General features: G+C 45.0%; 1 protein-coding gene across 5 annotated transcripts in view; it reads left to right on the forward strand.

Moving 5' to 3' along the window:
• The window catches only part of ZMIZ1 (zinc finger MIZ-type containing 1), a 439,562-nt gene that overhangs the window by 117,376 nt on the left and 294,331 nt on the right, over positions 1–27,855 (forward strand). For all 5 annotated transcript variants that reach the window (XM_027858970.1, XM_027858962.1, XM_027858989.1 and 2 more), the window contains exon 3: positions 235–342. The gene's annotated coding sequence lies outside the window, so the exon portion shown is untranslated. The remainder of the gene's footprint in view (positions 1–234; positions 343–27,855) is intronic.

Raw genomic sequence — 27,855 nt, forward strand, 5'->3', positions numbered from 1 at the left:
CTGGAGTACTTAAGTGGAAAGCCAAGATTAGCTGTGCCCAGGGACAGCAGGGAGCTGAGGGGGTGACCTCCCGCTGCTCCCTGTCTGCCCGAGGAGAGGAGGGAGGCTACCAGAGCTCGGCCTGGAGTCTGGACCACAGGCCCACCCGCTTGTGTGCAGATCCCAGCTTGCCCTTCTGTGCCCAGTGCTCCAGCCTCCCTCATGGCATGTGTTTTTCCTCCCCTTTCTCCACAGAGACGGAGGAGACTCATTCGCAGGGTGAGATCGGCGGATTGCCAGTGGTGTCTGGAGAGTGACTCAGAAGACAGGGAGCCCGTTTATAAACACCGAGGCCCTGAGAAGGTAAAAGTACGAACACAAGAAGGTGGGGGTGGGGTGGGGGGAGAGAGAGAGAGAGAGAGAGAGAGAGGAGAGAGAGAGAGAACACCAGCTCCTGCTGTCCTGCTCAAGGTATCAGCAAAGCACCAAGATCACTTTGTGCCCTGGGGCACAGATGGATCTGTCCCTTATTATTGACCTGTGCATGGATGGGGGTGGGGAGAGGAAAGAAGGAGGTGCCACCAAGGCAGGGCCCACAGCTGCCAGGCTGGCAGTACCATCATTCTCTCTGCCATGGTTTAGGAGGAAGAAAAGGGTTTTTAAAAGATCTCTGTTGTTTTGTTGTTCAGCAGGGCCCTGAACTAGGTGTTTTCAGGTGGAGTGGGGTGCCTCATCTGTACAAACTGGGAACTAGGTGGGGGAGGTGGCCAGTGCCCAAGAGAAAAAGCTGGGATGGCCAAGTTCATTTCTTTTCTTCCCATTCCTAGTGCAGGGTTCTTAACTGTTTTGTTTTGGTGTCATGGGCCTCTTGGAAGCACTTTAGTGAAGCCTACAGACCCCTCTCAAAGGAATATTTTTAAATACATGAACTACAGAGAATTATAAGCGAAACCAATTATATCAAAATACAGTTATCAAAATTAAAACATCTACAACAATCAGTTCCCAGACCTCAGGTTAAGCACCTCTGTTCTAGGGAGCCAACAGTTTTTCTATCCTTGAACACCCCTCCTTGGGGTTTTCAGATCAGTGGTCTTTTGGGCAGTGTCTTTGTTAGGTTAATAACCACTTGTAGCTCCAACTGATAGAGAGTTAAAACTTCTCAGTCATTGACTTGGTTTAAGTTATTCGACGGCTCTTTCCTGGGCATTCTTCATCAACATTGATGGATACCTTAGGCAAGAGTTATTTCCCCAGTGTGTACCCCCAACTCCAGAGGGAGATCACCATGCCAGTTTGGACAGCTCTCAACTTGTTCAAAAACTCTTTGCATGTGTATTCTGGTTTGATCCTTATAGGGCATGTATGTATATGTGTATATATGTACATATACAATACATGTGTATATAATACATACACTTATATACATATACATAAAATGAGTCTTGTTATAATCCTGTAATAGATGAACAAAGTAGTGGTGGGGCTGAGGCTAGAATCCAGGCCAACTGACTCCAGCCCCAGGTCTTTCTCACCCTGAATTCTTACCCTGTGAAAATTGTTATCTTTGCTGTTCTCCAGAAGCCCACCCCAGTATAATTCTATCCTCAGGCTGTGTAGGGAAAATGGAAGGGGTGGGGGGTGAGAAAGAACGCTGGCCCAAAGCTGCTGGATCCCTGACAAGAATTTGGAGACTTTTTGTTGAGGGGGGAAGGGGTCGGCTGAGTAGATCTCCCACAGAGCCCAGTGTCGGGTTTGTTGTCTAGTTCCTTAAAACCTCGTTTTGGAGCGCCTCCTGTGTGCTCATCACTGTGCTGGGCTTTGTGGGAGCCACCAGACAAAGTGTGGTAAGACAAAGTGTTTGGCCCCTGCCCACAAAGAGCTTACAATTGGGGGAGACAAGATGCAGCTGGGCTGTTGCCTGGAAGAGAATTATTAGCCCCCGGCACAGAACTTGGAGCTTTTGCTAGAAGTTGGAGAGGCATATGTGGGCTAGATTGTAAAGAAAAACTTCCTCATCATTAAAGTTCTCCCAGAGTTGTGGGCTACCTTGAGAGGTAGTGATCACCCCTTATGTGAAAGGCGTTTCTCCTGCAGGGGAGATTTGGACTAGATGACTTTGGATGTCAAAGAGACCCTCCAGGGGGTCTTGATCCCCCCCCTGATATTCTGGGCTTCTGATTTTGTGAAAATAATGTGAAAATAAGGGCTGGATTCTATGGACATTGCAAGCCCTGAGGGCTTTGGGGGGGAGGAGTGAAGAAGAGGAGGATGGTCAGAGAAGGCTTCCTGGAAGAGCCTGGGCTGATACTTGAAGGCAGGTAGGATTTGTATAGATGGGCAGGCAAGTCCAGAAATTTTGTGTGTGCGTGTATGTGTATGTACACAATGCATACAGATATCTAGACTATGTATATATGCACATATGTGTGTGGATATACATATACTGAACTTTTAGTGTGTGTATATATAGTTTAATTATTTCATGTGTTTATTATATGTTTATATATCCCAGGGTGCAGTGTACATACGTATACTGCATACATTTGCTTGCATACGTATAGACATACATGTTTACATGTGCACACACATACAAACAGATGTGTATGCATGCACTGTGCTGCGTGTAAAGGTCCGAAGAGAGAGATGAGAGGCCGCCATCTTGAGCTATATAGGTCACCAGGCTTGACTAAGCAGGGATTAGTGTGGGTCTTGTGGAGAGGAATCAGGACGAGCTGGATTCAAATCTTGCCAAAGTTACTCATTAGCTGTCACTAATAGGTGGCAAGTCACTTAGTCTCTGTGTGCCTTGCCCCTTGAGGTCCCTTCCAGCGCAGATCTATGATTCTGGATCCTTTGGTCTGGGGCTGGAGTAGAGAAATGGCGGGTGGGAATCTGGGAGATGGATTTACATCTTTTGCCGTGGGTGTGAACGGGTGAATTCTGGGCTCCTTCTGGGTGGTCTTCCTGGGGTCTCACTATGTGGGGTTGGTTATTGTTCCCCTGATCCTCAGATCATGAGTTGGGGGGCAGGGGATGAGCTCAGTCTGATGGGGGAGAGTTTATCCTGGGAGATACTGTTCTGACCCCGGCTTGCTTTGCGTCACCTCTTCTCATTCTTGCTCTCCTCCCTCCCCTTATTACCACCTCCGCCTTCCAGAAAACCTGGATCAGCTTGGGGCCTGGAATATATGGTGTCCAGCAGATCTCACAGCCTGTGTTTGGCTTGGCCAGGCTGAAGCTGGTCATGGTGGGGAGGAGTTCCCCTGTGGCTCTCAGTGATAGGGAGAAGGGGGAGTGCGATGGGAGGAGTAGGGGGGCTGTGGAATTTGAGAGCCAGAGTGGAGGACGACTCCTCCAGACCTTTGGAATGATGATTTGGGTGATTAGGGTACGAGCTGATGTATATTTTTTCTGGCTTCAAGCTCTTCACAATCTCTACCTCCACCCTGTTTGCACATCTAACCCATTTTTTACAGTGACGGGCTTCCTCCAAGCTTTCTGTGTCCTTCCGCCTTCAGTTTTGCTGACCAAGTGGACCCTGTCTCATTCCTACCCAGATCTTCAGCGCTGCTGTCTCTTTCGTGGCCCTGAGACTCCTCATGCAGCCTGGCGTGTGAGGATTGAGATGCTGATCTGTGGACAAGTTTGTCCACGAGCAAGAGTGTCCTCTCCTGTCTCTGCACAGGGCAGCAAGCGTCTATCTCTGAGATAGTGTCTGAGGTTGTGGGCCTTTCTGTCTTGGGACTGTGAGGCCCAGATTTGCTGCTGAGAGAGTGATGTGGAAAGGTGAAACTGATTGAGATTTAGAGCTGAAAGGGCTCTTAAAAGTCAACTAGTTCCAACCTCATCATTATACTGATCAAGAAACTGAGGCCCATCTCACATAAGGGTAAGATTGAGCTCCTTTTGAACTCTGTTCCCTACCTCTTCTTGGCCGTACTTGGAATTGAGAAGACCTGAGTTCAAAACACTTGCTATTTGTGTGGCTCTGGGCAAGTCACTTAACTGCTCTGAGTCAATGTCCTCAGCTATAAAATGGGGATAATCATAGCACTTACCTCCCAGAGTTGTGAGATGTGATACACACACACATATATGTACACACGTATATACAAATATGAACACATACAGTAGCTACATATACACGTGTTTATATACTATACATATTGTGTACATGTCTATATCTGTGTATATACACATACAGAAATATATACTCACACACATACACACACACATATATATAGCACTCTGCAAATGTTAAAGCATTATATAAATGTTCTTTGTTATTATTATGCAGTGTTACTTCTTTGGGATAGACAAGCAAACACAGGCATCATTGTCACCTCAGTGACCTTCCTTTCTCTTAATCATTAAAAAAATCTTCACGTTGGCTCTTAACTCTGCCTTCCCTTTCTTAATCAATCAGCAGATACCCACCGAGTGCCTGCTGTGGGGTCTAGTCCCATGCTAGAAACTGTGAGGACCCCAAAGAAAAGGGGAAGGTGGGATGTCCATCCTTGAAGAGCCCACAGCCCACCTAACATGTGAAACAGTAAGAGAGAGCAGATACTTACTATTCATTGCATAGTCCAGAGTCAGTGCTGTAGGCTTTCGGAACAGAGATCCGTATGGTCAAGGAAGATGGCCTGGAGGAGTGGGAAATAAGCTTGGCCACCTATGGTGAAATGACGTTGGAGTGTGGAGTATTTATTCCTTGAGGACTAGTCATTTGAAGTTCTCCCACTGCACCAGGAGCCTTTCTAGGGACAGTGTGATGAAGGTTTAGGTGGGAGAAGCTTGGGAAGATGTAAGGAGGAGATGGGTCATTAAGGACCCTCGAAATCTGAACACAAAGAAGGGATTTTATAATGGTGTTTTGTTTTCTAAACCTTCTTGTGGTATCCAAAAGTATGTGGGCTTCTCAATGAAAGGAGGATAGGATTGCCCGGGGGTGGGGGCACACATTGTCTCTTTTGTTTGATACTTCCGACATCCTTATAAAGCTGGCTTTGCAGGTATTATAGGGATGGGGATAGGGACTGAACTTGTGATTTTACTGTTGCTGGGAATTTCCCAAATCCCCTCCACCAATGCAGGTAGGCACCTTCCCTGCCCGACTGAGTTCCTTGAATTCTCAGACTGAGTAAGATAAGAGTCAGGGACCAGAACTCGAACGGGGGCCTCCTGACCTCAGGTCCTATCCCCTTTGCATAATATATAATACTGTCTGACTCCAAGGGAAAAGTAAGGGAGGAAGAGAAGAATGTTGCAGCTCCTGATGTGTGAATTCCCCTGGCTTTTCATTACAAGGAGAAGGTAAAAACCTTTCAGGGCTGTTAAGTAAAAGTCAAAGCTGTCTGTCAATTTAGACCAAACGAGATCTTTGGGTTTCTAGGTCTAGTCTCTCTCTTTCCTGTTTTTTCTGTTACTTTCTTTAGTAAATGACTCTATTTGCAAGTCCATGGAGATACATTTGCCCTAGCTTCTCTTTTCACTGCCAATGACAAGAACTGAGCTCTGGGAAGAGCTCCCCAGGTGTCTTTAGGGACCCACCGGGAGGGAATGAAATCAGCTGGTACTATAGGAACAATTTTTTTTTTTTTAAACAAGGGAGTCCTTTCCCTATCCCGTTTATTCCTGGGAGAAAGTAATCATTGTTATCATCCACCATAGTTTTGGCATTTTTGGGGAGGTGTGGGGAGACCCGCACCTAATAGTTTGAAATTTGGTAAGATTTGGCCTTGCACAGTGTAGGGCTGGCCAGGTCACTTGTGATCAACAAATTTTGGAAGAAGCAAAAGGTGGCTACCGCTAATAGTAGGAAGACGATGACTGGGTTGTTCCCTGGAAGGGGGCCTACTCTCTCTCCTTTGGTTCCCTCTCATTTTACCCACCATTGAGGCCCCAGAATATGAGAATTTGAATGAATGAATGAACTCCGGCTGGGATCCAGAGGCTTTTTACAGGGACCCCTTTGCCAATCAGTGTCCGTGGAGCCCTTTGGACTCCTTTTCAGAATGATATTTTTAACTGCGTCACATAAAATACATAGTATTACAAAGGAAACGAATCATATTGAAATAGTTTCCAAAATATTTTTTTTAAATTGTGATACATTAACATATCTATCAACCCGTCTAATAACTTCAGTAGATTTGAAGTAGGAATGAGCATCCAAGGCATCTGCCATAACTGTAATATAATGTGGAGATTTCTGTGATTTCTATTGATGACCGAGTCACAGGTATTGCTATTATTCCTGTTGTTTGGTGCCTACATTCATAATTGAAGGAAATATTACATTTTAGTTAGAGGTTCATGAAAATAAGTGTATCATTTTTTCTCATTCAAGTTCATGGACCCCAGGTTAAAACCCCCTGGTCTAGGCTGACCACCTCATTTGATCCCTAGGGATGCTGAGAAAAGGTTAAATGATTTACAAAGGGGGTGGGAAGATAGCCTGCAGTGAAGAAGACATGGTCCTTGGTGAGTTTCAGTTCCAGCAGAGAGGCTAGCCTGTGATGGCCTGCAGAGACAAGCTACCTGGCCTTATCTGTGCTATTCCTAACCTGTTGCTGAGTCCTTGAACTTAGAGAGAGAAGGAGAACTCCCTTAGAGAGACCTGCTAATGCTGGCTTGCCAGACCAGACCCAGGGTGGAGGTGGGCCAAATGTGGAGAGGCAGGCCGAAGTTCTTCTGTCTCTTTTTACCTGGGCTGGGTTCTCCCTGTCTCAGAACTGATGCAATTGACTGGACTGTCTTTTGGTTTTGGTTTTTGGGTTTTTTTTTTGTTTTTTTTTTTTTTCTGTTTGGGTTTTGAGCATCCCTGCAGGGTGGAGTGAGAAGCGTTTTAGACATTGTGTGACCTCGGAGGGGTGGGCTGGTGCCAGGAAATAAGCTATCCCATGCTGTGGGCAATCTAATTAGATCACTAGGCCTATAATAACAGTAATCCATGGAATTTATACTTAGACTTTTCATAAATGGCTTTCCATCCATTATCTTATTTAAATCCTTAAGTGACCCCTGTGAGTTAGGGAAGGTGAGGGATATTATCCTGTTGTGTACTTATTAACTGAAGGAACGAGGAACTGGAGGCCAGAAGTCAAAAAGAGCCAACCGCCGTTCACGTAGGAAGAATTAGAATCCAGATCTTCTGGCTGTTGGGCCAGAGCTCCTTCTCCTACCCTGTACTGTTTTTCTTCTGCAGCACACACACACACACACACACACACACACACACACACACATACACATACACACACACACACCCTGCATGTGCAGACATATACAATATATACAGTTATATATGTACATGCAGATAAATATACATATTCGCACAAATATGTATCTGTATGTCTATATATACACTTGTGTATGTATATACATATATGCAGACACACACCCCCCCCTGCATGTGCAGACATATATAATATATACAGTTATATATGTACATGCAGATAAATACACATATTCGCACAAATATGTATGTACTGTATGGCTCTATATAGACATGTGTATGCATATATGTGTATACACACATATATGCACACACATACATATGCAGACATACACACACACACACACACACACACACACACACACACACGGTTCTAGCATTATCTACCATCTCCCTATCCCATGTTTGACCTGGCCTGGTGCATCATACTTCTTCATGTCATATCTATCCCAGATATTGAATTGCCTAAATACACATTTATTAATGAACAGCCTTTGCCTCGATCAGGATGGCTGCTAGGAGCCATTGGCAATTGGCTGTTATTAAAAACACTAAGTTTCTCATTAGAACAACTCTATTGTAAGTATTGTTTAAATATAGATTACTAATGAAATGCCTCTTCATTGCTTTCCCAGTGAATACTTTGAGTGTAAAGTTAATTTGCAGTGTTATGTAAATTCTGTTTAACTTCAATCAAGTTTTTAATTATGTTTTTACCGCAGTAATTCCCATTTGATTTGTCATCTCCTGTTAGGTGTTTAACGTTTTGTAGGCGGGTTTCTCTCTCTCTTTCTGTCTTTTCTTTCCAAGTCTCTCCCCATTTCTATAGCCATCTCTCTCTTAGCTTTCACCCTGTAGGTTTGTGTATATGTCTCTTTCCTTCCTTCCTGCCTGCCTGCCTGCCTTCCTTGCTCCCTCCCTTCCTTTCTACCTTCCTTCCTGCCTGCCTACCTATCTGCCTGCCTGCCTTCCTTCCTTCCTGCCTTCCTGCCTGACTTCCTTTCTTTCATCCTCACTTTCCTCTCTCCCTCTTTTCCCTTTTGCTTTTCCCATCTCTTTCCTACCCTTGGGATCTCCCCAAAGTGAAGCTATTAGAGGGAGGACAGTCTGAAGTTCCCTTCTAATTCCCTAGGAGAGAGGAAGGACCCAGCAGGAAGGAGGCTGGGGCGGGGGATGCAACTCAGTGGAGGAAGCCACCTGGGAGCTGAGCCCAAAGCAAGTGAGCAGGCATCTTTTGTGAGCTTTGGTTGGTGAATGCTCTCTTCCCGGGACTGGAGGGGGAAAGAGCAATGCACAGTGGAGACTAAAGGGCAAAGGGCATTCCTGGGCTTTTAGAGGAGATGTATGAGAGAAGGTTGGAAGTGGACAGAGTTGCTGAACTTGGTGTCAGGAAACCCAGGTTCAAATCCCGACTCTGACATTTATTACCTGTGTGATCTTGGGCGGGACACAGTCTCTCTAGTCCTCAGTTTCTTCATCTGTAAAATAAAGGGGTCACACTAGATGACCTCTCAGGTCCCTTCCAGCTCTAAATCTAGGGAACTATTAATGGCCAGTGGACCTCTTTCTTTCCTTTCTTCCTTCCTTCCTTCTTTTCTTTCTTCTTTTCTCCTTCCTTCCCTCCTTCCTTCCCTCTTTCTGGCAATCGGGTTTAAGTGACTTGCCCAGGATCGCAGAACTGGTAAGTGTCTGAGGCCTGATTTAAACTTAGGTCCTCCTGACTCCAGGGCCAGTGCTCCATCCACTGTGACACCTAGCTGCCCCAACCTCTTCTTTCTTTAGAACCTTCCTCCTTTTTTTATTGGAAGTCTGCTTCCCATAGTCAAAGCAGTGAATGAAAAGGGAACAGCATGTGAGTGGGGGTGGGGGTGGAAGGAGAGGAGGAGGGAATATTCTTGGCTTTTGTCAAAATGGTGACCTGCCCAGTTTTGATTCAGTGCCTGTTTGTTACAGCTGGACTATTGTCCTCTGTGCTGGGTTCCTGGGGAACCTGTCTTCATGCCAGGGTGAAAGTAGATAGCCATGTGTCAGAGGCACAGAGCGGTAGAACTCTTGTTCAGAAGCCCTGTGTCCTGCCTGTCCCCTCCAGGGCTCGGAGCCAACAGGCCAGACCCAGAGGGGAAGGAAAGGTAAACCCTATAATTCCCTGCGGGGAATCATGGCATCGGAGAATTTTAGAACTAAAAGGAGTTTCAGAGACCATCTAATAATCCACTGGCCTCATTTTGACAAGCGTGAAAGCAGAGAAATGAATTGAGTTGCCCCAGGTTGTATACCTTGCTAAAGGTAGACCCAGGTTTTCAGACTCTATAGACCAGTGCTTTCTACTGTGCCCCTCCCTGGCCTGAACAGTTCTCCTCAGAGCCTCATAAGCTTGGGGGGCAGGAGGGAAGGGGTGATCTCCCTGCTTTTCTTTGACTTACCATTTTACTTAACTCTGTTCTGTCCTCCCCCCACCACTCTGAATCTGAGTTGAGGGGACCATATTAGAGTCCTGTGATAGGATTATATCCAAGATCAGACATCTAGTCTCTCCTCCAGCTTGAGGCTCTATCCCACCAGATTCATGTGACTTGCTTGCCTCTTCTTTCCTTTGCCATGTGTTGCAATGACAAGAGCCCTCTCCCGGGCGTCGAGAAGCTAAAAAGTTTTAGGTCTGGATCTACCCTTCACTCACTTACTGTGTGACTTTCAGCTCATTACTTCCTCTTTCTAGCCCTCTTTTCCCTCTTGTGTCAAATGAGGAGAGTAGACCAGATATGGTTAAGGTTCTTTTCAGCTCTCATGTCCTAATGTTCTCCCCTGCTTGGTCACTGACAGGAATGAGGGAGCAGCCATGTCCAGATGTCCTGGACATTCCCAGAAGGCATCTGCCTTCCCTCAGGAGAAGGAAAGAAGAAACCCACAGACACAGTCCCTTGAACGTGTGTGTGTGTGCGTGTGTGTGTGTGTGTGTACACACATATACGTCTCTCTCATTTATTTTTCGCTTGACAGTCCTCTATGTCCGTCTCATTCAGGAAGTGGGAAACAAGTGTTTGGAGAACACATTTTTCTGGGTGAGGAAAGGCAGCTCCTTTCAGTCATCCTTCAAAGCCACAGAAATCTGATTCCTCCCTGCCACATGACCTCTGTGTGTGTGTGTGTGTGTGTGTGTGTGTACCGAATGAAACCTTAGCCAATCACGTGGGCCTTTTTTCTATTTGTCAAGTAAGCAGTTTAGCCCAGTTAGAGTTGGAAAACACTGACTTCTCAGCTCTGATATGAGAGAGCTGCGTGGGAGTGTGGAGAGTGAATGCTGCCATGGATGGATTAGGGGAACTCGGACAGCTTGGGGGAGGAGAAGCAGCCTTCAGATAATTGAGACCTGAGCAAGCTCCTATTTTGGCATAAAGAGTTTTAATTTTCCCCCCTTTACTTCTTTCCTCCCTCCCCAACCTTTGGGGTTGGGAATTATGTCCTAAGAAAAGGGAGTAAGCCATCAGTTGGAACCCACGTGAGTGAATTGCAATTTAAGATATTGATCAGTTTTTAGAGGTCATTTGCCTACCAGTCTCATCTTACAGATGGGGAAACTGAGGCCCAGAAGGAAGAAGTGATTTTCCCAAGGTTAACACAGGCCTTGATGCTGATTAGATAAAGAGTAGATGTGAAGATATGAAAAGAGTCTTGTTTACAGGAAAGGCTCATTGTGTTAAATCATGCCCTGTGGCTCATTCTATTGATGCAGAACTGTTCTCCAAAAGTCTTTTACAACCAAGCCAGACACAGAATTAAGTTTTCAGTACTGGACCGATCCCATTCTACGTTCAGCATCCGAGGCAGTGCCTGCTATCCGAAGGAGGACCTCACAGGTCCCTCTGAAAGTGCTCTCGCTCTCACTCTCTCTCTCTCTCTCTCTCTCTCTCTCTCTCTCTCTCTCTCTCTCTCGCTCTCTCTCTCTTGCTCTCTCTCTGTCTCTCTCTCTCTCTCTTGCTCTCTTTCACCATATTTCCTGCTTCCCACATTTTTCATTCTCCCACCTATTAGAATATTTTTCTTCTATGAATGTCTGCTCAGATCTCATCTTTCCCATAGAGTTTCCCTAATGCCCTCCTTCCTCAAATGTTCCTTGAGTATTCTGTGTGGATTTCTCCATTGTCCCATCATTTCATCTTATCTTGTATTATATGTATTTGAGCTTACGTTTTATCCCCTCTAATAAAATATAACCTCGATTGCAAGCACTGTAACACTTTTTTCTTTGTGTCTCCGAAGTCTTACACATAAGTAGTGTTCAATAACTGTTTTGAAAAAATTTGAATTTATACATAATGCATTGTACCAGTGCCTTCACATAAAGAGTACTTACATGTAGGTAAATCAAAATATTTAGCTCAACTCAGTCATCTCTAAGCTTGAGGAAACCTAAGGCCAGAGAGGGGAAATTACTCAAACCAAGGTCATACAGATGTCCAGAGCATTCCCAGAAGGCATCTGCCTTCCTTCAGGAAGGGAGAAAAAAGAAAACCCCAGACCTGGGATTAGCTGCCTAGCTGGAACTAGAGTCTGGATTTCCCTGTGTTTTGCAGATATGTATGTGTATAAACACTACTTTCTCCCGTGTATGCTGGTTTTCCCCTTCCCTGAATTCCCCTTGTAGGTTAAAGTGGGATGCCACAGTTGAACATTCCCGTGTTGTGAAGCTGTTTCCTCAGGAGAGAGTTCTTTTCTCTCTACCTAGATTGTGAGCTCCAGACGTTGGATCGTCTTTGTATTCCCACAAGGCTGAGTAAAAAGCAGGAGCTCAGCAAATTATTTCATTTTAATCTACTATTATTAACTGCCAGGAAGTCCCATAAGAGCAGTGCCTTAGCTAAACTTTTCTGTCACACAATTGCCGTTTATAGACTTCATTATACATTTGGAGCTTAATGTGTGTTGAGGGGGTCTCACTCCTCTTCTGGCTTTGCTGTTTTCTTACCTGTATGACTTTGGGCCAGTTGCTTCCCTCCCTGAATTTCAGTTTCCTCATCTGTAAAAGGAAGCTGCTTGTCCCAATGTAAACCTATGAAATGTCTCAAACTGGCTTGACCATCCAGCTAATAATAAAGATCAAGGCAGCCTGGTATAGTGGATGGAATGCTGGGCTTAGGTAGGCCAGTGTCCAATGTGTGACCATGGACAAGTCACTAAAATTTCCTGAGCCTTAGTTTACTCATCTGTAAAATGGGGATACTATCTTTGGTACCTACAGCGCTTATTTTAAAGGGTTGTTGTGAAGCTGAAATGAGAATATACTTTGCAGACTTCAAAATGCTATAGTGGATGTCCCAAAAGTCTTCTTTATAAGACTGAATAAACTGCACTAAGACTTTTGGGACACCCTGTATGAGTGTTTGTCTTTTTTAGGGATAGGTAGTGGACATGTGATTTCCTGGATGAGGAAATTCCAGCTAGTAATGCAGGTCGAACCTTCTTTGTGACTTTATAGTCTTAGAAAGTTGCTTAGAGCACTGAGAGATCAGTCAGTCAAATATTTATTAAGCACCTACTATGTGCCAGGCACTGTGCTAAGTGATGAAGATACAAAAAGAAGCCGGCCCTTGCCCCCAAGGAGCTTACAATCTAATGAGGAAACAATAATCAAACAGATGGATATAAACAAGCTAAGGACAGGGTAAATGGTAGATAATTGAGAGGGAAGGAGAGGTTAAGTGACCTACCCAGTGTCACACAGCCAGAAGGGGATCAAAGGCAAGATTTGGACCCACATCATCAACCCCTCTGTGTGTTGTTACAATGATTCAGTATAGAGTACAAGAGATGTGAAGTCAGGAAAGACAAAATTGCACAATACAGTGTATGATTCGGAGAGACAGCATGCGCTGGCCTGTGAGTTTGGGTTCAAACACCTATTATCCTGTGACCCTGAGCTAATCATTTCACATTTCTAAGCCTCAGTTTCCTTATCTGCAAAAATAGGGATGATAGCACCTACCCCACAGGGCTGGAGAGACAATGAAATGAAATAGTGTGCAATACTTGGCCAGCTTTAAAGCTTTCTGTGAATGGGAGCTGTTCCGTGAGTGCCACCCAAGGCCATGGAGGTGATGTTTTCAGACCAACCCCCCAAACCCTCTTTAACCTGTAGTGACCCAGGAGTTTACTGCTCTAAGCCCTAGATATGAGCCCTTCCTCTCTCTGGCTCTGCTCCCTGCCCAGTCCCTTTCTTTTCCTTCAGGGATGCTCAGGAGTGCGCTGCTTGTGTCTATCCTCACAGTCCCTACCTGTGGCTTCTGACCCGGGAGTCTCTCCTGCCCAGGCCAGCTGCAGAACAAAACCCAGTCTGTCTCCTCCCCTGAAGCAAGGACACAAGCCTTTTGAGGTTTTCTAAGGGTTTTTACTACTAGATAACAATGGTTGGGGGAAAAAAGGCTTCCCCCCCATCCACCCTACCCACACATAGCATTTTCTTTTGTGCCTTAGGCCCTGTAGGGGAAGACAAAGCATCTTGGAGCAAACAGAAGACAGTTGTAAAAATTCATCTGTATTTCAAAGAAGAAGCCAGGCTCAAGGCACCCCCTGCTCATTTTGTTGCAGAACTTGGGGTTCTGGAATGGGGAGGTCACAAGGTAGGAACCTGGGGATGCCCTATGAGCATAGGGTCAGCCATAAGCCTTGGAACTGGCATGGGGTGGTCTAAGCAGTCACGGACAACTTTGTAAATAAAGGAGGGAAATCTCAAAGAGAGGCATTTTAGAGGGGAAGATGAGTTCCTGCGGCCACCATCTAGTAGGCAGTCTGTTTTCTAGTAATATAGTGAATGACTTAAGCCTACTTCTATAACCTGTTCTACCTTGTAGTCTGTAAGATATAGCTAACACTTGATATTAATATGTAATGTAAGGGGTGGTTTTTATTGTTCAGTTGTTTCAGTCATGTCCAACTCTTCATGACCCCATTTGGGTTTTCTTGGCAGTGATACTGGAGTGGTTTGCCATTGCCTTCTCCTGCTCATTTTACAGATGAGGAAACTGAGGCAACAGGGTTAAGTGACTTGCCCAGGGTCACACAGCTAGTAAATGTCTGAGGCCAGATTTGAACTCAGCTCTTCCTGACTCCAGGCGTCAATGCTCTCAGCCACTGCACCACCTAGCTGCCCTAGTTGGTTGACTGTTTTATGATTGCTAAGCTCAGGCAATGCATACGTGAAGATTCTCAGCTTTCCCTTCCTGTGCCAGTTTAGGGATGCAGAATGGCGTTGATGCTGTCTCTGGCCAGGTTGTCTTGCTCTTCAGTGGAGAAGAAGATTTTCTCTCATGTGGTATGGTTTTGTGAGCTCCATGCCCCAAAACCTTTCCTACAGGTGCCTGGGACTCCTTTAATGGGGACAGAAGGATAGAGTGGGAAAAGGGCTCAATTTGAAGTCAGAAGCCCCAGGTTCAAATCCAGCTCTGCTCTGTATTGTCTCTGTGACTTGGGATAAATTTCATAGCTTCTTTGGACCTCTTTACATCCCTTATCTATCTGTTAGACACTCTAGACGGGTTGAGATGGGTGATTTAGAAGGTCATGTTCAGCTCTCATATTTCATATAATCTCCTCATTCCACTGGGAGAGATCTGACAAATGCTCCCTTGGGAAAAATGAATTCTCTGTGACCGTGGGCAAGTTACTTTATTTCCTTGAGCCTCAGTTTCCTCATCTGAGAAATGAGGGGATTGAACTAGATCGTCTAGCTGAGGTCTAGCTCTTAACTTGGTTATTTTTGGAGCCTTTTGAATGGCTGATAACAGAGCCTTTGCAGGGTTCGGGTCTGGATGGAGGGGAGAGGGAAAGAATCAGTCAGTCAGTAAGCATATATTCAGCTCTTGTGATGAGGTAGGAACTTGCTGAGAAGGCATTGGGTGCTTGCAAGTAGGGTCTTTGCAGAATGGAGAAAGGCAATAGTGAGGAGAAGCTGGGACACAAAGAAAACCCTACTGTTTCCCAGTTCTCCGGGTGGCTGGAGCTCATCTGTTACAAGGCCGATTGAAATGTGCAGTTTGGGCGCTGGAGAAGACTCTTCTTTTGTCTGCTTCTCCTGAAGTAATAGAAAGGTCAGAAGTCAGAGAGCAGGGTGGGGACAGCAGGCAGAAGCCTGCCTTGCAGACTGATGGACTGCTTGCACCTCCTCTCCTAGGTCATGCGGGGACTTCTCTGCTGAGGTCTCAGGAACCAGATGGATGTTCCCCCCACCCCTTAAACTCAATCCTTGTTTAAAATTTTGGAGCTGCAGGAGAAGTGGCAACTGGAAAGATCTTAGAACCCACTCCCAATTCCCCTTAATTGGCCGGGGTCAGGTCCCACTCTGGGCAGGAAGCCACAAATAGCACATCATAGGCATTGGATTGGAAAAGGGAGGAAAAAATTAACAAGGAAGAAGGAGGAGGGGCTGGAGGGGGAGGGAAGGGTAGGGGAGCAGGCCAAGGAATAGGCTGGGCCAGGGAGTGTACATCCTAGGCCCAGATGAGGCAGAAACCTGATCCTGTCCTGGAATCATGGAAGAGGCCCAGCAGGTCATCTCGGCTGGCTCAGGCCAGGGCAGGAAGCCCTGCCCAGCCCTCTCCAAAGGCTTTGTCTAGCTCTGGTTTAATGTTTCCCAAGGGCTGAAGCTTCCACAACTTCCCATGGGACACAGCCAGGAATCTCGCCTGTCTTGGGACAGGAAGTCTGACCTCAGGGTCTTGGCTTGCTTCTTTTCCCCTTTCTTCATAGAACTATGCCCCTCCCTCAGCCCCTTCACTACCACCCCCTTGCCCAGATGAACCCTGTCAGTAGCTCAGGACAAAGGTCAGATTGGTGGGGTAAAGGGATTAATATCCACTAGTGTTGGGGGGAAAAAAAGGCTAGGCTCCAGGTTTAGGTAAATCACAATCTCTCTGGACCTCAGTTTCTTCATCTGAGAAATGGGAATTATTAGACTTACCACACTAGATTATGGTAAGGGTCAGATAAGATAGTGGATGTGAGAAAGTGAGGGATGATTATTCACCAAGCATTTATCAGGTACCTGCTTTGGGTTAGGTGCTGTGCTAAGGACAGGAGATTCAAAGACAGAAATGAATCAGACCCTGCCCTCAAGAAGCTTACATTCTACTAGGGGGATTTAGCCTGTACACAAGTAAATAAAGTAAATAAACTGATTTCTAGTTCTCCCGTCCTCCTCTTGATAAGGCCCTTGCTGGTTTGTTTTCAGGGCCAACTGTGCTAGGGGCTAAAATCTCTTGTGGGCAGAAGGCTAAATCTACACCGTGGCAGGAGGAGGGGTGGAGTGGGAGTAGAGTTGAGAACCATTTCCATCTCCCCTCCCAGCAGGGATAGGGATAAGAGATGGGGACGTTTCTGAGAAAGCTAGCAAAATGGTCCTGAGTCCCCTAGCTTGGGCCCATCCCTCTTTGGAGAATGGCCTTCATTTCACTCTGAAATGTCCTTTCTGCATTCCGAAGCTTGTGACCCAGTGACCAGAAGGAAGTAGGCAAATTCATGTTGGGGAAAATGCCAAAGTGATTTTCCTAAAGTGAAGCTCTGACCATGTCACTTCTTTACTCAGTAAACTCCAGTGACTCCCTGTTTTCCCTAGGATTAAATAGAAGCACCTCTGTTTACCTTTTAAAGGTCTTCACATCCTGGCCCCAACTTTATTATACTAATTGCAGCATGGGAAATCTTATGATGTTGGGCCGTTTGGCTGCTCCACACATGTGACATTCATCTCCCACCCCTTCACCTTTACACTGACTGTCCCTGATGCTTGGAAAGCACTCCTACTTCACCTGGACATCTGTTTACCATCTCTCATTTTCTCCAAAACTCTGTTCAGGTGACACCTTCTATATGAAAACTTTCCTATTCCCTGTCCCAATCCTCTCAACTTTTTTTGCCTCAAATTTATAATGTGTGTATCCGTGTGCTTGTCTCCTCTAATAGAATGTAAGCTTCTTGAGGCCAGGGACTAATTTTTAAAAAATTTTGGGTCTTTATATCCCCAGCACTTATCACAATACCTGGCACATAGCAGGTGCTTAATAAATGCTCGCTTGTTGATTGATTGATACACAGACCCACTAAATGGGCAACATTGGTTTTAGGGTTGGGGAAGGGAACTGTGTGATTCCTTGGCCAAAGCACTTTAGACTTTAATGAACTCATTGGAAAGTTGTAGCTGCTTCAGGAACACAAGCCCAAGATTTAGTTTTTGAGGCCCATGTTTCTTCCCTTCTTACATAGTTGACTTAGCATCCCTTATCCCCAAAGGTAGAAATCTTCCTCCTTTATTGAGTTTCTCTAGTGATTCTCTAGAATCCAGTCTGTTACCCGATCTTAAAATGAGAGTAGAAATAGAAATCTGAGTTATCCTTTCTCCTCATTTCCGCATCTGAGTAAAGTGGACTGTTGTGGTGCTATGGGACTCCAAAAGCTGTTTGGAGTGAGTGTCCCTAATCCTTCGACTACCTTGTATGAGACTGTGGACTCTCTGGGGCTTAGTTTCTTCAACTGTAAAATGGAGGGATTAGACCAGTCCACGTCAAAGATGTCTTCCATCTCTTGGTCTGTGATCCTGGAGAGCCCATGGTCTTGGGGTGCCTGATTGGGTGAAGACTGCGGAATGCTAGGAAGAGGCTTTTTACATCAGGGTCATTCTCTATTGGTCATATGACCTTAGATAAATCGCATCACCTCAGCCTCTGTTTTCCATGTCTGTAAAATCAAATGAGGGATTAATCTACATGATCTTGGAAGTCTTGTCTGATTTTTGCAAGGAGCCAATGATGAGAGTGTGTACAGGGGTGTTTATGTTAAGGGATCAGTGACCTTTCTAGCTTCAAGAAACATTGGTAAGATAATATTTGTAAAGTGCATTCCTAACCTTAAAGCACTATGTGGTAGCTTTGTAATGATGATGATGATGATTGAATACTAGTAGTAGTAGTGGTGATGGTGGTGTTACATGTATACACAGGGATGTGATCTGTGGGTTTGGATGAAGGGGTCGGGGTCCCCATACCTTAAGAGACGAATAAGTAGTTAGAAGAGGTAGCACGTAGGAAGCTTTCTTCTCCTCCGTTCCTTGTTGAATGCTCCGTGTGGGTCAAAGGCTACAGGGTGCATTGGAGGACGAAGCTGTCTCGGATTTCTCCCCCTCCCCCCCATCTTCTTTGGTGGCCCTGGGATGTATCTCTCAATCTTCCCAGAGTGCTTTGTTCTTGGGGATTGGGGAGGGGGGTGAGGGCGTAATCTAAGGCACAAGTTGCAGGAACCAGATACACAGATCTGACTCTACTGGCTCACCTTCAGTGGCCTCTGAAACTTAACCTCAACAGGGCCCCCAAGGCCACACTGAAGTGCAAGGGGAGATGGGGGGGGGTGGCGAGTGATTAGAAGGGAGCCAAAGGGATGGCCAGAGCTTTTAGCCAGAGTGCCGGGGGTCAGCAGCAGGGAGAATAGCAGCATTGGTGAACCAAACACAATGAAGCTTGGAATCTGTCTCAATGAGGTTGTAGGCATGTCCTTGGAAGGGCGTAGAGTATACAAAGGGTGCGGGCTGGGAAGCATTTCAGCAGGGAGAAAAATGGAAAATATTGAGCTTTCAGAGGGGATCTATTGATTCAGTGAGTCCAAAGCAATGCCTGGAAATGCAGAGGTTAGCTACCACATGATCCCTACCCTTATGGAGCTTATAGTCACCATGGGAGGGGTGGCGTAAGATTGCTGTTGTACACGAATGACTGTAATATACAATATTACATCACTGCATTAAAAGGCTTCAAACTTCTTGTAATTGCTTTAGGACTCTAAACTCAATGAGGGCAGAGACTGTGTCTTATCTAAACTTTGACCCTACCAGCTTAGATTCCTAGTAATTCTTCCATGAAGGGGTAAGGGAATAAACATTTCTATAGTACCTACTATGTGCCAAGCACTTGCTAAGTACTTTTTTTTTTTACAAGCATTATTTCATTTGATCCTCACCACAATCCTGAGAGGTAGCTGCTATTGCTTTTGGAAGGAAGGAAGGGAGGGAGGGACGAAGGAAGGGAGGAAGGGAGGGAGGGAGGAAGGAAGGAGAGTTAAATTAAATGCTATTCTTCCCTGATTTTGCAAGGCACCCTGAATAGTCATCGTATCTCTTGCCTCAATCCCCAGACCAACATAAGAATCTCTCCTGTGTCAGGAGAATGAGTCCTTTCTACCACCTTAGCTGTCCTTAAACATTTTTTCTGGTCTTCATGTTGTCCAACCTAAATCCATCACCAGATCAGAGTTCTGGAGCTGAAAGAGACCACAGAGACCTTCTAGTCCGCATCTCTCATTTTACAGATTAGGGAACTGAGACCTGGGGAGGTTGTATCTTTCTCAGGCAGGATTTGAACTTGGCTCTTCCAACTCCACAGCATCTTTCCATGACCCTGCTTTAGTTTGTGTTTTAAACAGTTTCATTGGAGATGCAGGGGGACCAAAGGGGCACACCAGTATTTCATCCATACCTGGTGAATTGCAGAAAAGTTTGAAATTTGAAGACTCCTAGCCTTGAAAACAAGTGTTTAATTAGAGGTATAGAAGCAGTCTTTCCTCAGACTGTGCATGAGAGGCAGGTATAGGGGACCTAGAGTCAGACCTGGGCTCAAATTCTGCCTCTGACCCTTATTAGGAGGGGAAAGGAATAAGCATTTATTAGATACCAACTGTGTGCCAGGCACTCTGCTAAGTGCTTTACAAATATTTCATTTGATCCCCTTACTAGTTGTGTGACCCTGGGCAAGTCACTTAACTTCTTTGAAAAAGGCACTGTAATAAGACCTACTTCCCAAAGTGATTGTGAGAATCAGTTAAGATTGTATGTATGTATGTGTATTTAAGACATAGATACATACATATACGTATACAGAACATGTGTGCACATATACATGTATTATATATGTGTGTGTATATATAACATTTTGTAAACCTTAAAGTATTATATAAATGTGAGCTATTATTATTATGTTCTCTGAGCCTTCCTATATTCTAAAAATCCCTAGTAACCAGAAGAAAAAGATTTCACTCCTGTACCTTCCCTTTCTGCCCCCCCCATATTATTTTATTAGTCTAAGCAACAGGTGGTTTATCTGGTTTGTCTGGTTGCCTTTTAAAGGGGCCATTTCCATCTGGTGCCATTTAGTGGTTGAGAAGAAAATGCTTTGTACCATAAAGGAATATGTAAGTGTGAGATCTTGTTCATTTTCTGGACCTTCTCCCTCACCAACAATGAAAGTAACCCCAGGGCCGTGGTACGAGGTACTTCTGCCACAAGCCTAACTCAACATCTCACTCTGGAGGAGGACAGGCATTGAATGATACAGGAAGCCCTTCATGGGTGGTGTTTATGTGGTTATGTGGGGGCTGCCCTGATAAACCACCAGCAGGTACATTGGACAGGCTAAGCCTGGGAACATTGGTTCCTTCTCTGGTCTCAATTTGGGGATTCAATTCATTCCTTCATTGATTCTTTCAATAATCATTTACTAAGTAGGGACCTCATATATGCAAGGCATTGTTCTTTGTATTCTGGGGGACACAGTGATAAATAAAGCATAGTCTCTATTCTTGAAAGCTTACAGTCTGGGAGGGGAGATCATGGGATTATAGACCTAGAATTGGAAAGGAATTGATAGGCCATCTGGTCCAAACCCCCTCATTTTACAGATGAGGAAACTCAGCTTGCTGAGGGTCATGCAGGTTATTAGTGGAAGAGCTGGTATTTTAACTCAGGTCTTTTGAGCTCAAATCCAACCATCTTCCCACAGTAGCACAGACGAGACATATAGAAGTAACAGCAATACAAGGGAGCATGTGATGTGTGCCGTGAAAATGGCGCTGAGAAACTATTCTAAGAAAGGCGACATCTCTTCTAGTTGGCAGGTTTCTTGGATGAGATGACATTGGAGCTGGGCCTTGAAGGATTTCAGTAGGCAGAAGGAGCTACATAAGTAAGACTTGGAGGTAGGAAGTAAAAGAATGTTCTAGGAACTCCAGTTAATTAGTTCAGCTTGGCTAGAGCATTAGATAAATGTATCTTAGTAGTGCAGGATGAGGGTGGAAGTATTCTGGGACTAAATTTCCTCATCTATAAAATGAGGGGTTTGAATTAGGTCCCTTTCAGCTCCATAAGGTTATGGAAGACCATGAATGCCAGACTAAGGAATTTGGGCTCTATTTGGTAGGCATTTTTGGAAACCATTTTTGATTTCTTACTGATAAGAACGAAGCAGTGTCTTATGAAGATGAATCTGGTGATGATGGGCAGGATGAATAGGAAGGGGAAGAAACTGCAGGCCAAAAGAAGAGTAGGGAGGCTTTGGGAATAGCCTAGGTGTGTAACTGTCTGATTAAATTAATTAAGCACCTACTACAAGCAAGGGACTGTGCTATGTTCTGTGAGGGTAACAGATGAAGTGAAAGAAAGTGGTTCCTGCCCTTAAGAAACTTCCATAGTGGTTGGGGAGACGAGGTCAGTGGTTCTCCAAGTGTGGACTGGGACGCCTGGAAGTGCCTGAGACCCTTTCAGGGGGTCTGAGAGATCAAAACTATTTTCATGATAATACTAAGATGTTTTAATGTCGAATACAGCAAATATCGATAGATATAACCCACTAAAAGAAAACTCTTTGTGGGGGTTCGGGGGGAGGGTCTTTAATAATTTTTAAGAATGTAAAGGGGTCTTAAGACCAAAAGGTCCAAGAACCACTTTACTGATTGAGCTCTAAGCTCCCCTCTGGCTTCACCAGGCTCTTCGTCTCTGCTGTACAACCACCATGGTGGCTCAGTGGTTAACAAGGCTTTGGCCTGGAATACAAATTTCTGGTTGTCAACCAAGTGGGGAGTGGGAGTTATTGGGGGTGGGGAGCAAGAACCTTCTGTCTTGGAAGAAATAGAACAGAGTTCAGCACTGATGGTGGCATTCTCCTGGCCTCTTCCTCTCTGGGGTTTCCTGCCCTGGCCTGGGTGTGGCCCCAATTGTCCTTCCTCCCTCCTTGGCCTTCCGGTCCTGGGTGGGGAGCCTTGGAAGCTTGGAAGGGGGTCCAGAGTGATCAGGGCAGAGGGAGGGGTGGGGCCTTGGGTCAGTGTCATGTGGATGTGATGAAGGAGTGACCTTTTTCCTTTTAGCCTATAGAATTCCACTGAGCATTTATAGCCAGTCAAGTCAGAAAGTTGTTGTGGGGATGAGGGGAGACAAATTGCTGATTATCTCCTCTGTGCTGGGGTGGGAACATTAATTTGGGGGGTTATTTTTAATGTGCTGAATGAAGAGCCCTAAATACTGTTTTGGCTTTGTTAATGGTGTGTTGCTTGTCAAGGCCTTTGTTTTGCTGTTTGTTTCCAAGATCTTTGTGGTATTGTGTGTCTTTGGAGATTTAGAAGCTCAGAACCTTGAGTCAGGAGACCCCCTTTCTAATCTCCTCCTTGCCATTCATTTTACTCTGTGAAAGTTCCTATCACTTCTTAATTCCTCTTCTGTAGAATTTGGGAGTTGGCATCTGTGACTTCTGAGTATGCTTCCAGGGTACTCTGATACCAAATGATTTGGGGCTTCCAATCTGTAGATTCCAGGGCAAACTTGAGAGAGAAGAGGCTAGTAATCCATGATTTTTCACAAGACAAAGTAAAGCTTCCTTCAGGGCTCATAACCACCAGCCCTAGACAAAATCTGCTCTGGACAGCGGAGGCCTAGGGACGGGCTAGGAGGCAGAAAATCATGGAGGCTTTGCCACTTGGAGCTCAGATCTTGGGTAAGTCCATTTTTCCCTCGCTGACCTTCTGTATAATGAAGACCTTGGACTAAGGTGATCTCTGAGACTCCTTCCGGCTCTAAAATCTAGTGATTCTAGGATTCATCAAGGGATTTGGGGTCTCCTTTTGCCTCCTCTCTGAGACTTGAGGTTAAGGAAGGAAAATGGGTAGGCCTTAATTCAGAGTTAGCAAATTGGATCAGAGCCCTGGAGAAGAGGGACCAGTCTGCTAGGTTATGGGCTGAGATCAATCTCTCTCTGCCTCTGACCCAAGGTCATTGGTCTGGAGATGGGGTTCCCTTTGGAGCTGAAGAGCAGCTCCTCCTGATGGGGACTATTGGTAACATTCGGGACTTTGCATTTGCCTAGTAATCCACATAAGGGGGAACGGCAAAGACAGGATTATCTGTTTCTTCTGCCTCAATTCTAAGGGGCTAGTAGCAGGGCTGTTGGACAGAATCACAACTGTGCCATTAACTTGTTGCTTTTCAGCGAACAACTTAAATTCTCTGCCCTTCTGGTTTGTTTTTTTTTAATAAATACAAAGGGGCTGGGTGAACTATACTAGGTAACCAAAGGATAGTCTCCTCCAGCTCTGAAATTCTTTGATTTTTGTTTATGACCTTATTGGTATTACAGTGTGATTCAGAGGTGAATGCTGTCTGTGAAAACATAGCTTACACTCCAGAGAAACCAGCTAGGCTTTGGTGCACCAGGACAAACAAGGGTGGTGTCCTGCCCAGTAGTGCCCTTGGAAGGGGTGTGGGGGAAGATAAAGATACATGGAAGGGGTGAGGGGTTGTTATTTTTAACCACTCAGGAGACAGATGTAGCATCAGCATTTTCTAATCTGAATTGCTTGGTTGCCAGATTGCTCTCCAATTCACACTTGGCCTCCTCCACACCCCATCCCCTGAGAGAAGGGCCAACTTTGGTCATTGTTATTTAGAACTTAAGAGGAACATACTGAAAGGTGTATTCTATGCACCCCTGCCTTATTTCCTTCCCCCCTCACCCCCCCCAAAAAAAAGCAGCCGGGGTCTGGGGGTCTGGCAGACCTCTCCATTTCTACCTTCAGGGTATGAGAACCAAGGTATGGGAAGCTGTCAAGTCAGGCCTGGAAGTTGGGGGAGGGCAATCTGCATTTGACTCCCACCCTTTCCATGGAGAAGTGGCCAGGAGTCCTGACTCTCTGCCCCCAGACTGCCCTTAAAGATCCCACCCAAGTAAGAAGCCTGTAATTATTAAAGCCAGGTGTGGGGAAGGGTGGCTAAGCCAGTCATTCATTCCTTCTGCCATTTTCCATCCCCTTGTTTAAAGTTGAAATCATTACTTAGGAGATATCAGGGGAAAGAGATCCTTTCTGACTTCACCTAACTAACTTTTGGTTAGGAAACCCTATTGTTCTCTGAGAGTTGAGGGTTGTAAGGGGGGGGAGTGGGGGAGGGGAGGGAGAATAAACAGATTTTCTGTTTAAAGAAGAGGTTCCTTTTTTTCCCTTTAATTTTATTTTTTATTATGAATTTTACAACTATCAACAGACACGATCAGGGTTGCTGTGGGGGTCAATTTGATGCCTTGTGGACCTTAAAGCACTACATAAATTCTAGTTATTATTTTTATTATTATTGTTAACATTAGAGAAAAGGTTCTTAACTTATTTTGTGTCATGGATTCCCATAGGTAAAACCTATGGACTCCTCAGAATAACGCTTCTAAATGCATAAAATAAAATATAGAGAATAATCACATTGAAATACATATATTTTAAAGTTCACAAATCCTTTAAAATCTATCCATAGGCCCTTTGGAAGATCATAGACACCAAGTTCAAGGCTTCCAGTTTAGAGAAAGGAAGGTTAATGGTAATTGGGACATCAGATGAGCAAATACTACATATGTAAACTCCTTGTAAACCTTAAAATGCTATATAAATATTAGCTGTTACTGTTGTTATTATTATTAACATACTTCTCCTTCTCTGGTCACTTTGCATTTGTCACTAGGGTAATTCAGTCCAACAAATAATTCTTAATCACTTACTGGGGGCTAGAACAGTGTGGGGAACCTGGGACCCTGAGGCCATGTGTGGCCCTCTAGGTCCTTAGGTGCAGCCTAGGGCTGCAGGTTCCCCATCCCTGGGCTAGACACTACCCTAGGATATGAGGACACAAAGAAATAGTGCCTGCCCTCAGGAAGTTTACATTCTACTTGGAGTAGAAATGAGAAGCATGTAAAGTTTACACAGAGAAGTACATAGGAGTTAGTTTGAAGATAGAGTGCTAATAACTTAAGAGATTAGTTAAGCCTTGAAGAAAGTTCAAAGTAGACGCAGGGAGAGTTGGTAGGGATTCCAGCCTCCATAGGGAGTGGTTTGTGCAGATCTCCTAGATGGGAAACTCCCACAATGGTTTGGGAAGAAAAGGTCAGGTTAGGAAGGGAAACCAGCTACAAGGCTGTGTTACTCAGGTTCCAACCAACCCTCCTTTCCACGTGTACTTTTTGTCCTGTGAGGTAACTGAGGTCCCTCCCTGTGTCTGCACATACCAGGCCAATGGCACAAAGTCACTCCTTTCTCAGGAGACAGGCAGGGCCACTGGGGCAGGCCTGAGGGTTGGCAGGGGACAGGTCTGGTGGTCAGTATGTCTGAATAGGACTAAGAATAAAATGGGGCCTTGTGCACCTGGACAGCAGCTTGGAAAACAAAGGCTGCAAAGAGAAGGGAGTGCCCCCTTCTCCCCTTTCTCAGCCAGGAGGTAGGAGAGATCATGAGATGGTTTAGACCAATGTGGATACCTATGATGGGCTTTATATCAACGAAGTGTTTATTGAGCCCCTCCTTAGTGCCTAGCACTGTGGAAGATCCTAAAGAAATCTAATGTATACAAATTTAGAGCTGGAAAAGACTTTTGACATTACCCAGCCTGGCTCCTTCTTTTTATAGATGAGGAAACAATTCACCCCACAAAGGTGAGTGACCTGCCCGAAGGCACATAGCAAGTTAGTGGTGGAATCAAGACAGGCCTCTGCCTTCTTAAACAGGACTTCTTCTTTCTTTCACTCTCTCTCTGTCTCTGTCTCTGTCTCTCTCTCTCTCTTTCTCTCTTTCTCTGTCTTTGTCTTTGTCTCTGTCTCTCTCTGTCTCCCTCTCTATCTCTCTCTGTCTCTTTCTCTTTGTCTCTCTCTCTCTCTGTCTCTGTCTCTCTCTCTCTCTCTCTGTCCTTGAGGAGTTTACAGTTTCACAGTTTGCCTGGAAGGACCTGCTTAGCACAAAAGAAACCAAGAAAGAACCGCCATAGACAGTCCCATAATTACATAGTGCCCCAGCTTGCAAAGCCCCTTCCCCACAGCAGCCCACTGTGGTAGGTGGGGTAAATATTATGTCCATTTTATAGAGGAGGAAACTGAGACGCTGAGGTGAGGTGATTTCTGAAACAGGATTCATTTGAACCAGTATGGTATAACAGGAAAAAATGCTGACTTTGAAGTCAGAAGACCTGGTTTCAAATCCTGACATGTATTATCTGTGTGATAGTCACTTAACCTCTCTGTGCTTTGGTTTCCCCATCTGTAAAATGAGGTAAGGGCCTCTGAGGGCCCTCTGATCATCTGAATCCATGTTCTGGGATTGCAAATCCATCATTCTTTCCACTGTGTTCTACCTCCCTTAGCTCAGAAATTTGAAAGAGAACCTTTAAGGAAGGACCCATAGAGAGTAATTCATGTAGTCAAAGGCGTAGCCTTTGAATCTGGCCTCTTTGGGAAACCACAGGAGTAGGACAGTAATCCTAGAAGTCCTTTCCAGAGCATTCTATGATCTTTTATCTCTTTGCTCAGCTGTGTGAGGGTGACCTGTATTGACATGGGTGTTAATCACTTACAGAGTCCAAAAGGCACTAACTATGAACCCCACCCTACTTAAGAGTTTCCCTCTGGGCCTTACAGGCCTGCCTTTCTTCTCAGAGATTTCAGACTTGAGCAGGTGAGGAGCCCTGGAATGAGTCACTAAATTGAGAGAGTCTATTTCTAGGCCTGGGAAGCTGGAGAAAGGTCCTGGGTACAGATTAGAGAGAGCCAGTCTACACTCTGGAAAGGAGATACCCGACTCCTTTTTTATTTGATTACTTAATTTTAAAAAGTGACTAGTATTTATATAACACTTTGAGGTTTGCAAAGCACTTTATAAATATGATCTCTTTTTATCTTCACAATAATCCTAGGAGGTAGGTGCTATTATGATCTCCATTTTAAAGATTAGAAGACTAAGGCAGACAGAGAGGTTAAATAACTTACCAGGGTTTGACATTACCCAGCCTGGCTCCTTCTTTTTATAGATGAGGAAACAATTCACCCCACAAAGGTGAGTGACCTGCCCAAAGGCACATGGCAAGTTAGTGGCACAATCAAGACAGGCTTTGGATTTGAACTCAGGACTTACTAACTCCAGGTCCAATGCTCTGAAACCTGTTAATTGCCCAGGGCTGATCCTGAGATCATGGATTTAGTGCCTGAAGGGATCCAGTCCAACCATCTCATTTCACTGGTGAGAAGAAGTGATGTGACTTCTCTGAGGGCAAAGCTGGCATCGGAACTGAGATTCTCTGGTTCTGGTTCCAGTTCTCTATCCTTAGACCATGCTGTTCACAGGCTACTAAATGCAGGTGGGCATAGAGATCTCTAGTTACTCTCCTTCAAACCTATCTTTAAACCTGGAGTTTGTTCATTTGTTTTTTTTTTGTTTGTTTTTTTTAGTTCTAGTGTGTATGTATTTAAGTATATATTTATTGGGAACCTTCTGTGTTAACATCTCTGTGTTAGAAATTGTAAGGAATCAGAAAAGTA

The sequence above is a fragment of the Vombatus ursinus genome, unplaced genomic scaffold (assembly GCF_900497805.2).
Source record: "Vombatus ursinus unplaced genomic scaffold, bare-nosed wombat genome assembly UNPS02000749.1, whole genome shotgun sequence".
In the NCBI taxonomy this organism is placed as follows: Eukaryota; Metazoa; Chordata; class Mammalia; order Diprotodontia; family Vombatidae; genus Vombatus; species Vombatus ursinus.